Here is a 13211-nt window from a genome sequence, read left to right on the forward strand (position 1 = left end):
ACATAGAGTGCTGGATATTTACAAATGCTTTTTCTGCCTCTTTTGAGATGGTCATGCAGCTTTTGTCTTGTGTTCTATTAATATGATAAATCACATTAAATCTGCTTCAGATTTATGCTATCTTACTTACAGTAAGATTAATAAATGTTGTTCCTATAGAGTTCTATTGTCTCTTTCATTTTCATGTGATCATTTTATGTACATTATCCAACAAAACACATTTACTTTATATAAATCAATAAAATGTTATAGCTTCTTTTAAGGCTCATTTTAAAGAATATCAGAGGAAAACAAATACATATGTTTATAGAACTTGTTATATTAAACTCCTTACTTAACATTTTTGGCCTTCTTCTGCTGTTACTGTATGTTGACTTACTATATGGTGTCATTTCCTTACTGTAACAAAGCTGTGCCCAACCCACATTAATTGTGCTGTTACTGTCAAAATGCTACACTTGTATAACTCTCAAATTCAAAAATACAATTATTCACATGTTGTTTTATAAAATTTATTTGTAAACTCATTAGAAAAAAAAGAAATGTACATTTATGCTATTTTATATAAATATTTATTATCTTTACCAATTTCTCTTTGTTTCTTACTAACATTTGAAATATTACATGAAGTCATTTGCTTTAAGCCTAAAGAACTTCCTTTATTATATATTGTAAGGTCTGTCTGAGAGCAACACATTCTCTTATTTTCAATTTATCTGTACATGTCTTTATTTCACTTTTATTTTTGAATGATAGTTGTGCTGGATATAAGACTCTTGGTTGATAGCATTTTTTTTTCTTCAACCTGTGAATATATTATCCTACTAACTCTGGCTTCTTATTTCTGATAAATCAGCTGTTTAGTTTGGTTGCCTTTTCTGTCTATCTTAATGCTTTAAAATCTATTTCTTTTTCTAAGGTTTCCATTTTTACTATTATGTGTCTGGTTGTGGATCTCCATGTGTTTTTCTACTTGAAACTCACTGAGTTTAGGAATGTGTAGATTAATGTTTTTCATCAAAATTTGGAAAACTTCTGCCATTATTTGAAAATTTTATTCTGCTCATCTCTCTCCTCTCCTTCTGGTACTCTAATTAATTATAAGCCTGTTTGGGTGGTAAGAGTATTCCACCTATCTCTGAGGGTCTGGTAATTTCTCTTCACTTTTTTTCTTTCTGTTCTTTGAAATGCATCTCTGAAAATGGATTATTTCCACCATGGGCTTGTTGCTGTTGCTTTTGTTTGTTTGTTATTTGTTCAGTGACTTCGCTGGATATTTAATTGAATAATATATCCTCTGGTGTATGAAGCCCATAATGTTTGTCCTCAAAGTGTGCAGACTTGGGCATGCATACAGTCACTCTGGTGGTTCTAGAAGGGAACTCTTTGACAGTCTTTGCCCCTGATCTGTTGATATCAAATCCAAGGTTTAGGGTGACTAATTGCCAGCTAATTTCTCTAGTATTTTTGTTAATGTGCTGAGAAACAGACTGCTCCATAATCTTATCTAATTAAGTCTGGCCTTTTTGCAAGCATAATTTTTGAGGACAGTCTTTGCATTTTGGTGTTTTTGTTTTTTGTTTTGTTTTGTTTTTGGTGTTTTTCTCAGTATGCCTCTTTTTAGCTCTTTTTCTGGTTCTCTCTGGTAATCTATTGGCCCCACACGTCAGCCTGTCATTCTTATGATGCCTCCATCTTAAATGCTTTCTAACAAACTTTCCATTGCATGTGGGAGCTCACCTAGGCATGAACTTCCTCACATTCTATTTTGAATACATTTCATTCCTCTGGAGAGAGCACTGAAAGTCTAGGTGCTCATGTCCTGCCTCTTTCCTATGTAAAGTCTCTGTGTACCTGATCTAAAGCTGGAGGTAGAAAGAGGGGCCTACTTCTGTCACAGTGATCCCCCGCTTTATGAGAAGAACATGTGGAAAGTGACAGTAGCAGCAAATATTCTCAGATTGGCATGGAAACTCCACCCTACGTGCAAGTTGGGGTAAAGGTGACTGCAGTCCCACTATTCTTAGCTTGCCTTGTCCGGAGTAGATGCTTTACCCTATAAGTGAGAACTGGATGTAGAGTGTGGACCTTGAGTTGAGGGGAGAGACAGATTGTGGCTCAAGCACCACAGAAATTCATTGAGTAAATGTTTCTTCATGTGCTGTATGATTTCATAAAAATTTCCAAAGACTCTAAATACTTTTTGTTTTGCTAATTTTTATCAGATAAGGTTGTTTCACCACGGAAAGAATTCATAGAGCTGCTGACACCCCATGACAGAAGTGGAACTCTTCTGGCAATAACCGTTCTTTTTGTGTTTTTTTTTTTAATTTTTAAATAGGCTTTATTTTTTTAGAGCAGTTTTAGGTTCACAGAAAAGTCGAGCATCAAGTAGAGAAAGTTCCCAGATACCCATTGCTGCTCTCACACACGCACAGTCTCCCCTATTATCAACATCCCTACCAGATGGTACATTTGTTAGAATCAATGAACTTACAAACAGACATGTCGTCACTACCCAAAGCCCTTAGTTTACATTAGGGTTCATTCTTGGTGTTGTGATGTACATTCTATGGGTTTGGACAAATAAATAATGGCATGTCTCTGCAATTATAGTGTTATAATAGGTTCACCATCCTGAAAATCCTCTGTGCTCTATTTATCCCTCCCCGCTCCTTGACACCCAATAACCAGTAACCATTTTACTGTCTCCATAATTGTGTCTTTTATAAAATTTCATATAGTTGAAATAATACAGTATGGAGCTTTTTCAGATTTGCCTCTTTCACTTAGTAATATGCATTTAAGTTTCCATAATTTCTTTTATGGTCTGATAACCCATTTCTTTCTAGCACAGAATAGTATTCCATTGCCCGGATAAAGCATAGTGCTTATCCATTTATCACCTACAAAAGGATATATTGCTAGCTCTAAGTTTTGGTGATTACCAATAACACTGCTATAAACATTCACGTGCAGTTTTTTGGAGTGGACACACTTTCAAATCCTTTAGGTAAATGCCAAGGAGTTCAGTGGGTAGACCATATGGTAAAAATATGTTTAGTTTTATAAGAAACTGACAAACTTTATTCCAAAGTGGTCAGATCAAGTTTCATTCCCACCAGCAATAAATGAGAGTTCTTGTTGCTTATGAAGGAGTGTTGTCAGTGATTTTGGATTTTGGCCATTCTCATAGGTGTGTGGTGGTATATCACTGTTATTTTAACTTTCGTTTCCTAATGACATATGATAAAGAGAATCTTTCCATATGCTTGTCATTTATACGTCTTCTTTGGTGAGATGTCTGTTCAAGTCTCTGTCTTGTTCATTATTTTGTTGACTGGCAACAATGTTTTAATATTAAAGTATATTTAAAGAAACATGATATGGTATCTGATGATTAAATATATATTATGTAGAAGTTTTGTTACTATTAAATGAAACACGCTGAAATGAGAAATTTAGAATTACAAATTACATATGTGAAGTATAGCAAAGGCTAGATATTTTAAAAATGTATACAAGTAATAGTATTGAAAACAATTCTAGCAATAAAAAACTTGATTTTTCTATTATTAGCTTAGGAGGGCAAGTAAATTTTTATAGCTGAGAAGACATTCATGTTTCACTTACATAACGCAGCACAGTTATATAAGTGATATAGAGTTATGTAAACATAACCCTTACAGTATCTTGTTGAATCAACAGATGTAGGACTAACAATAAAAAAAGGAATATTAGGACATTCTAAATTTGTGAAGACACTATCATATTTCTCCCAAAGGGAGATTTAATGTAAAATCCCTTTAAAATGACTCAATTGAAATACCTAAGAAAACTAAATGCAACCTTTTCTTTTGACTCATCACTCTCATTTCTAGGAATTTACTGTGAAGATATACTTCCAACAATATAAAAATGCACATCTATATTTTTACAATTGTAAAATACTGGATATAACCTAAGAAGCACAGGTATGGAGTGTGTGAATAAGCTAGGGTTCATTGGTACATCCACACTAATCCACAGAACAGAATATTGTGTGACATATATATATATATATATATATATATATATATATATATATATATGTATATATATATATATTCATACATAAAGAAGAAAATTTTCTAGTATCTGATAGGGAGTAATTTTCTGGATATAATGTTAAGCACCCATATGTTTATGTATCTATATATACATAATATTGCTATTTATAGAAGAAAAATATAGAAGAAGAAAATGTGCACATATTGTCTCATTTTTAAAATAGGAAATATAAACATGATTAACTGATGATGATTCATGAGAATGGCTATCTACAGGGGCTTGGTGGGAAAAGGTCAGAAGGAATGGATGAACAGGAACGAGTGAGAAGGAATGAGCAGAAACACATACTTCTTTAAATACACTCTTTTGAATAGTTCTAATACATAGGACAGTGGTAATATTTTACATACATAAAAATAAGATCAATGAGGATATGAGAAAAACCAAAATTGGAACTCAAGGTGTAACAGACTTGGTTTATTACAATGCAAAAACATGGCTACAATAGAAAAGAATTCGGAAGGAAGAAAAAATAGCTAACCAAACTAATGGGAAACATCCTTTTGACTATACATTTCAACGCTAAAAACAAAGACCTATACATAAACACTGTGCTCTAATTAGTAAGTTTGTTTTTCACAGGGATATGGTTTAGCAATTATTAAAGTACTTTATATGTATCTATTAGAAAGTCATTCAACATATTTTGGATAATGAGAGCTATGTTTCTCAGGGATGGAAAAAGGAGGTACAAATAAGGAAAAAGAGAAGAAAAAGATGGGTCTGTGGTGTTAGATGACTGCAAGAGGTATCAGTATGAACTCACGTTTATAGGCAGGAAGATGATGGATGGGTCGATGGATAGATGAAAAAAAGAAACAAATGGATGGAAAGAAATAGATTGATAGGTAATAGATAGATGATACATAAAGAGATGAAAGAAAGAAAGAAAGAAAGAAAGAAAGAAAGAAAGAAAGAAAGAAAGAAAGAAAGAAAGAAAGAAAGAACATGCACATGTGTGTTTCCTGGTTTATACATAAGCATCACCTAACTGGCTTCTAAAGGAGTCTAGAAGCAATGACATCTCAGTAACAATAAGCACATTTAGCACCCAGACCTTGATTATAAATAGCATTCTCCAATAAAAGAAATCACATTTCCTTAAGGAATTGCGTCACTCCAGGGCTGAGGCAAGAGAAGTTTAAGAAAAACCTGAGGTATCTGTTAGGGTCAAAATGAAAGACAGTGTTCAAAAAATCATCAGGACATATCTAAAGACAGAAGAGCCAATTTAAAGGGACTACCAATGGAAAACTAAGGGGCAATTTAAACAACAATAATGATAGCAATGATTTGTAACCCATGTGCTGAAACAAATATCCCTAAGTGTATACTCACATAAATAATAAGCAGGAAGAAGACAAAACTGTTACTGACAGTAGAATGCCAAATAATACATATCAAACAAATGATGGAAACATAAAAATCGCCCTTTGGCAAACACAATGGTACTAATCGTTGCAAGCTAAAAACATCAGTGCACATAACTAAATAGGAAGATGGCGGACTAGCTCACTTGGTCCCACGGATACACAGAGGCAACAACTACATCTGTGCAAGTAACTCTGAAAATGACCTGAAGACTGGAAGAATGGATCTTCCACAGCTAATTTTACACAGAAGTCCATATGGAGAAGCACAGGATGAGCACCGACACGGTAGGGAGCCAAACTCCCAACGTGACTAACCATGAATGGGAGAGACATAACAAATATGGAGGAGCAAGAGGATCAGACCCCACATCAGGTATCCCCGGCACTGGGGATCCGCACTGAGAAGATGGGTTCTCATAACGTCTGGCTTTGAAAAGCAGCAGGGCTTAAATCCATAAGCTTTGCAAATTAGTAGGTTTAACTCCAGGAGAAAGAGTTGGTGATAGGACAGAGTCTCTGCCATTAAAAAACCAGCATACTACAGGGTCGCCTGGGTGGCTCAGTCGGCTAACAGGCCGACTTCGGCTCAGGTCATGATCTCTTGGTCCATGAGTTCGAGCCCCGCGTCGGGCTCTGTGCTGATAGCTCAGAGCCTGGAGCCTGTTTCAGATTCTGTGTCTTCCTCTCTCTGACCCTCCCTTGTTCATGCTCTGTCTCTCCCTGCCTCAAAAATAAATAAAATGTTAAAAAAATTAAAAAAAAAACCAGCATACTACAGAACATGGTCCAAGATGCAGCACAGAAGGGAGAGACTGAAAAGTGCCTAGGCACACACAAAGATGTATTGATTATTTTTAAGATGGGTGCCAGAGGGCCACGGATCTGAAAGAGATTTCTCTAGTAACAAATGTACTGGAACATATTTTTCTTGCCCTCCCCCAGCCCAGAGAGTAGGATGTTTGCAGGAGCCAGTTATAACACTCTCCGTATTTCTTGCTAATACCGTGTGCCCCGCGCCAACATTCTGCAGACCAACCTACCTGCCTCAGCAGAAGCCCAAAGTGTCTCCTGCCCCACTACATCTGGCAGATAGCCCCCGCTGAGACCAGGGTTTTTGCCAAATGATTCCCGCCCTGGGCAGGAGAAAAAAATAATCCCACACAGCAGCAAGCCTGCAGTTCCTGCAGCTGGGCCCCTTGCTGGATTGCACAAAGAGCAAACCATGCTTCTTCGTGCACCAGCAAGTGTTGTAGTATTTCACTGTACATAGCCAGGCTGGGGGCCGGTCCCACCCATCAGTGAGCCCCTGGTGGTGGCTGCCAGGCCTCTCAACAGTGCAGGGAACAAACCCAACCCAGTGCACACACAGTAAGCAAAGGAGGTCATTTCAGCCTTCTGGGCTAAAGTCAAACCCCACCCACAAGCATGCCCAAAACAATCCTGGCTCAGCCACAACAGGAGCTCACACCCAGTCCACACAGGGGATACCCCTGGAGTGCCTGGTTAGGATGACTAGGGTGGGATTGCACTTCAGGGCACCACAGGATCTCTTCTACACAATACCACGACTTTCAAGACCAGGAGACATAGCTGAGCTGTGCAAGGCAAAGAACACACATGGAGTCAGACAAAATGAAGAGACAGAGGAATATGGGCCAAATGAAAGTACAAGACAAAATCACAGGAAAAGCTAAAGAAAAAGAAGATAAGCAATACGCCTGATTCAGAGTTCAAAGTAATCGTCATAAAGATACTCACTAGACTTGAAAGAAGAGTGGCTGAAGTCCGTGAGAACTTCAACAAAGAGATAGAAAATATAAAAAATAACCAGTCAGTGCTGAGATGAAAAATACACTAGAAGGAATCAACAGAAGATCAGAGGATGCAGAACAGATCATTGAACTGGAAGACAGGGTAATGAAAAGCAACCAGGTTGAACAGCAAACAGGAAAAGAAAAAGAATAATAAAAAATGCAAATAGGTTAAGGGACTTCTGACACATCGTCAAGCATGATAACATTTGCATTACAGGGATCCCAAAAGGAGAAGAGAAAAAGAGGGCAGAAAACTTACTTACAAATAGCTTACAAAGCTATTACTTTGAAGAAGTAATAGCTAAAAAAACTTCCCTGGGGGGGGGGGGGGGGAACTTCCCTAATCTGGAGAAAGAAATAGAAATCCAGATCCAGGAGGCACGGAGAATCTCAAACAAGATGGACTCACACAGGTCTACACCAAGACATTAAAATAGCAAAGATCAAAAGAGATAAAAATCAAAGAGATAAAGAGAGAATCATTAAAAGTAACAACAGAAAAGCAAACAGTTACATACAAAGGGAAATCCAATAAGGCCACTAGCTGATTTTTCAGCAGAAACTCTGGAGGCCAGAGGGAGTGGCATGATATATTCAAAGTGCTTCAAAGAAATTTTTTAAAGCTTACAATCAAAAATACTCTACCTGGCAAGGTGATCACTCAGAATGGAAGGGGAAAGAGATACCCAAACACAAAAAAGTTAAAGGAGTTCACCACCACAAAATCTTACAAGAAATTTCTTTAACTAAAAGGCGACAACTGGATGTAATAAAATAGGATAATTTATAATATGAATATAATTTATTATTTATTGTAATTCACTATATAGATTATGGAAATATAATATATTATATGTTTATAAAAGAAAATATATAATAAAGGTAGTGGATTCATCATTTATAAAGCCAGTGTGGAAGTGAAAACACAAAAGTAGTAAAATCAATTATATCTACAAAAATTAGTCAAGGGACACACAAAATAAAAAGATGTAAAATATGACATCATGTACATACAGTTTAGAGGGAAGAGTAAAAAACAAGGCTTTTAGAATGTGTTTGAACTTAAGTAACCATCAACGTGATATAGACTGCTATACATATAAAATATGAATCCAAGGTAACCACAGGTCAAACATATAATAAAAACCATATAAGGAGCACTTGGGTGGCTGAGTCAGTTAAGCGACCAACTCTTGATTTCGGCTCAGGTCATGATCTCACAGTTTGTGAGTTCAAGTCCCACATCGGACTCTGTGTTGATGGTGCAGAGTCTGCTTGGGAATCTCTCTCTCTCCCTCTCTCTCTACCCCTTCAGAGCTCTCTCTCTCTCCCTCAGAATAAATAAATAAACATTTTATAAAAAAACATATAATCATTTCAGTTCACGCATAAAAAGCATTTGACAAAATGCAACATCCATTTATGACAAAAGCTCTCAGCAAACATAACAAGAACATCTACGAAAAACCCACAGCCAACAGCATACTCAATGATGGAAAAGTGACGGATTTTCCTCTAAGATCAGAAACAAGACAAGGATGTTCACTCTTGCTACTTGTCTTCAACATAGTACTAGAAGACCTACCACTAGCAATCAGACAAGAAAAAGAAATAAAAGGCATCTAAACTGGTAATAAAGAAGAAATACTGTCACTATTCACAGATGACACAATACTATATAAACAAAACACTGTAGACTCCACCAATAAAATACCAGAATTGATTCCATGCTCATGGATTGGAAGAATTAATATTATTAAAATGTCCATACTACCCAAAGAAATATTCAGATCTAATGCAATCTCTATCAAAATATCAGCAACATTTTTCACAGACCTAGACCAAAAAATACTAAAATTTGTATGGAACTATGTAAGACCAAATAGACAAAAAGCAATCTTGAGAAAAGAAAATAGAACTGGAGGTATCCCAATCCAAGTTTGCAAGATATGTTATAAAACTGTCATAATAAAAGCAGTATGGCACTGGCACAAAAACAGATGTATTGATGAAGAACCCAGAAAAAAAAAATAACCTCACAGGTATCTGGTCAATGAATCCATGACAAAGGAGGCAAGGCTATGCAGTGTGGAAAACACAGTCTCTTCAATAAATGGTGTTGGAAAAACTGGACAACTACATGCAAAAGAACAGAATTGAACCATTTTCTTACATCAGACACAAAAATAAACTCAAACACGACTAAATACTTAAATGTAAGACTGTAAAACATAAATATGCTAGAAGAAACATAGGCAGTAACTCCTAGTTATTGGCCTTAGCAACATATTTATGGATATGTCTACTGAGGCAAGGGAAGCAAAAGCAAATATAAACTATTGGGACTACACCAAAATCAAAAACTTTTACAATAAAGAAAACTATCAACAAAACGAAAAGGTAACCTTACTTAATGGGAGAAAATGTTTGCAAATGATATATCTAATAAATTAAGAACATATTTACCTCAACACCAAAAAAAAAAAAGCCATTTAAAATATGGGCAGAGAACTTGAATAGACATTTTACCAAAGAAGATATACAAATGGCCAATAGACACATGAACAAATATTCAATATTCATAATCCTCAGGGAAATGCAAATCAAAACCACACTGAGATATCACCTGATACCTATCAGTATGGCTAGTATCAATATGACAAAAATGACAAGTGTTGGTGAGGATGTAGAAAAAGGGAGTCCTCATACACTATTGGTGGGATTGTAAACTGATGCAGCTACTACGGAAAAGAGTACTGGGGCTCCTCAAAAAATTAAAAGTTGAAACACCTTATGATCCAGTAATTCCACTATTGGGTATTTAACTAGAGAAAATGAGAACACAAAGTTGACAAAAGATATATTAACCCTTCCATTCGCTGCAGCGTTATTCACGATAGCCAAGTTATGGAAGTAACCTAAATGTCCGCCAAGAGATGAATGGCCAAGGCAATGTGCTATACACACAATGCAAGATTATGCAGACATAACAAGGAACAAGAGCTTGCCATTTGCAACAACATGGACAGGCCTAGAAGGTATCATCTCCAGTGAAGTCAGTAAGACAAAAACAAACAAAAACAAACAAAAAAAAAAACCCAAAAAAAACCATGCAAACAAACAGAAACAGACTCATAAATAAGAGGACAAACTCGTAGTTACCAGAGGTAAGATGGGTGGAAAGATGGCAAAATAGTGAACTGAATGAAAAGACACTACTTCCAGTTATAAAATAAATAAATCTCAGACATAAAAAGTACAGCATTGATGGGGCGCCTGGGTGGCTCATTTGGTTGAGTGTCCAACTTCGGCTCAGGTCACGATCTCACGGCTCATGGGTTCGAGCCCCGCGTCGGGCTCTGTGCCGACAGCTCAGAGCCCGGAGCCTGCTTCCGATTCTAGGTCTCCCTCTCTCGGCCCCTCCCGTACTTGTGCAGTCTGTGTGTGTCTGTGTGTGTGTCTCTTTCTCTTTCAAATGTAAATAAACATTATTTTTTTTTTAAAAAAAAAGGACAGCATAGAGAGAGGAGTCAATAATATTTTAACAACACTGTAGGGCAACAGATGGTGATGACACCCACCATGATGAACCCTGAGAAAAGTATAGAATTATTGAATCACAATGAACACGTGAAATTCATAGAGCTTTGTAAGCCAAGTATACCTCCGTTTTAAAAAATTAAAAATTAAACAAAAAAGAAACATCATTGTAATAAGGCTGGTGGATGAAAAAGTGATGAAAAAACAGGGTATTCACAGAGTCTCAAAGTACACCCACAATATTTGCATTAATTACAAAGAGAAACGGTAACTTCATTTTCTTAATGATTTAAAAGGTTATTTATTTTGACAGAGAGAGAGAGAGAGAGAGAGAGAGAGAGAGAAAATCCCAATCAGGCTCTGTACTGTCAGCACAGAGCCTGACACAGGGCTCGATCCCACAAACCATGAGATCATGACCTGAGCCCAAATCAAGAGTCAGACACTCAACCAACGGAGCCACCCAGGCGCCCCAAGAAAGCAACTTTAAAGCAGAGGAATCTGGTAGACACCCCTTAATTGAGCAATCAGAGCCAGTGTCGCCAGTAATGAGCCATCTTGGCATCACACGCCCTGTTATGTAACACACCAAGGAAGACACAACATCAGTTGTATTGCCGCCATGATTTCAGAGCCCTAATTTAATCATGAAGAGATTATTAGCTGAGATGAAACTGAGGGGCACCCCACAAAATAAGTTATCTTCCAACGTGTCAACCCCTTGAAAGGCAGAAGCAGACAGAGAGGCAGTGTTGCGGATTAAGCAACAATTAAGAATCATGACATTCAAACGCAGCGTGTGATCCTGGATTCTATCCTCGCTCAGGACATTTATCAAAATCCAAATAAGCTTTGTAGCCTATGCGATACTCTTATATTAACATTACTTTTATAGTGTGAAAATGCTATTGGGGTTATCAAAGGGAGCACTCAGCAACAGTTGGATGAAGAGTATACAAAAGTTCTATGTATTTTGAAAACGTCTACGAGTCTAAATGTTAAAAAACAAAACTTCGAATAACTTAAGGCTACTGGCCAAAATGAGGGGCTAACAGTTATGGGGTTTGATTGAAAACTGGGGAGAAAAAGAGTAAATGTGGCAAAAGGAAATTAGTTTTCACTAAGCCTGGGAGGGTTAGCCACACTGTATTTAATACATTGTTCCTATAACCCTAGTAAGGAATAAAGGAAGCATTTTCTGAACGATTCCTATGTGAGCTGGGTATCAGAACCCTAGCAATCAGAGCTGCTGTTGCTAGCTTGGATTTACAGATGATGAAACAGAGAATCATGATGTGCAGGAATCTGTCCAGTTCACAGAGCCAGTTTGGGAATGTAGTTCTCTTTGCTGGCAAAATTTACGATTTTCTACCACACCTTACCCACGAAGCAGAAATATACAAGTTTTGGCACGTTAAGCAATAATTAATACGCCACATGGCTCCCCAAAGTGAAAAGTTAAAGGTGCTAAATCGTTTTCAACAATTTTATAAATCAGAAACAAGCTCTGAAAAACACAAATGTTCATTTTGGGTGACCTACATAAAATATCATTTCCCCTTAAGTTCCTTTTAAAGACATCCTTTGTAGTCATTTTAGTTAAAATTTCATAAACACACTTGGTCATGTTCACACGGAAAAGAAGACTGCTTTCGCCTGGGGTAGCTTATGATATTGTAAGGATAAAGTGGGGTAAATGTGGTGTGACAAGAGAAATATAAATGTGTACCAGGTAGATTGAAAAGAAGAGACAACATTCAGATTCTGGGAGAGAGAGATGCCAGGGGAGGTGGTATTTGGATGATAACAGCCATGGGGTGTTCTGGGCATCAGGGAAGACACCCCGACACCTACTGCCCCCAACAACTTTCTTATGTTAAATTTCTGTTAATGGGGCGCCTGGGTGGCTCAGTTGGTTGAGCGTCAGACTTTGGCTCAGGTCATGATCTCGCAGTTTGTGAGTTCAAGCCCCACGTCCAGCTCTGGGCTCATGGCTCCAAGACTGGAGCCTGTTCCGGATTCTGTGTCTCCCCTCTCTCTGCTCCTCCCCCACTCAGGCTCTGTCTCTGCCTCTCTCTCAAAAATAAGTACACGTTAAAAAAATAAATAAAAATTTTGACAACATCAGATGTGTGTTTGCTTAGTAGCACATTATGCTGAGCCGTTCAAAACAGACTTGCAGCCAACCTCATCCCCACCCTCAGTGTGATTAGCCCTGCTCACAGGGAGACAGCCCGGTGGGTAGGGACAGCGTCAAAGGCCAAGAATCAAAGGGAAGGTCTCAGTGTTCTGTTGGATTTCGCGTTAAGAAAGCATGTTTTGTTTTGTTTTGTTTTGTTTGACTCTCCCCAATGAATGACTGTATTTAGTCTAA

At 37.3% G+C, this 13211-nt stretch overlaps 1 protein-coding gene across 1 annotated transcript in view; it reads right to left on the bottom strand.

Annotated features, from left to right (window-relative positions):
- Nucleotides 1-13211, bottom strand: part of CSMD1 (CUB and Sushi multiple domains 1) — a 2016427-nt gene that overhangs the window by 1905678 nt on the left and 97538 nt on the right. The gene's annotated exons all lie outside the window — the stretch shown is intronic.

Source organism: Felis catus, chromosome B1 (assembly GCF_018350175.1).
Source record: "Felis catus isolate Fca126 chromosome B1, F.catus_Fca126_mat1.0, whole genome shotgun sequence".
Taxonomy (NCBI): Eukaryota; Metazoa; Chordata; class Mammalia; order Carnivora; family Felidae; genus Felis; species Felis catus.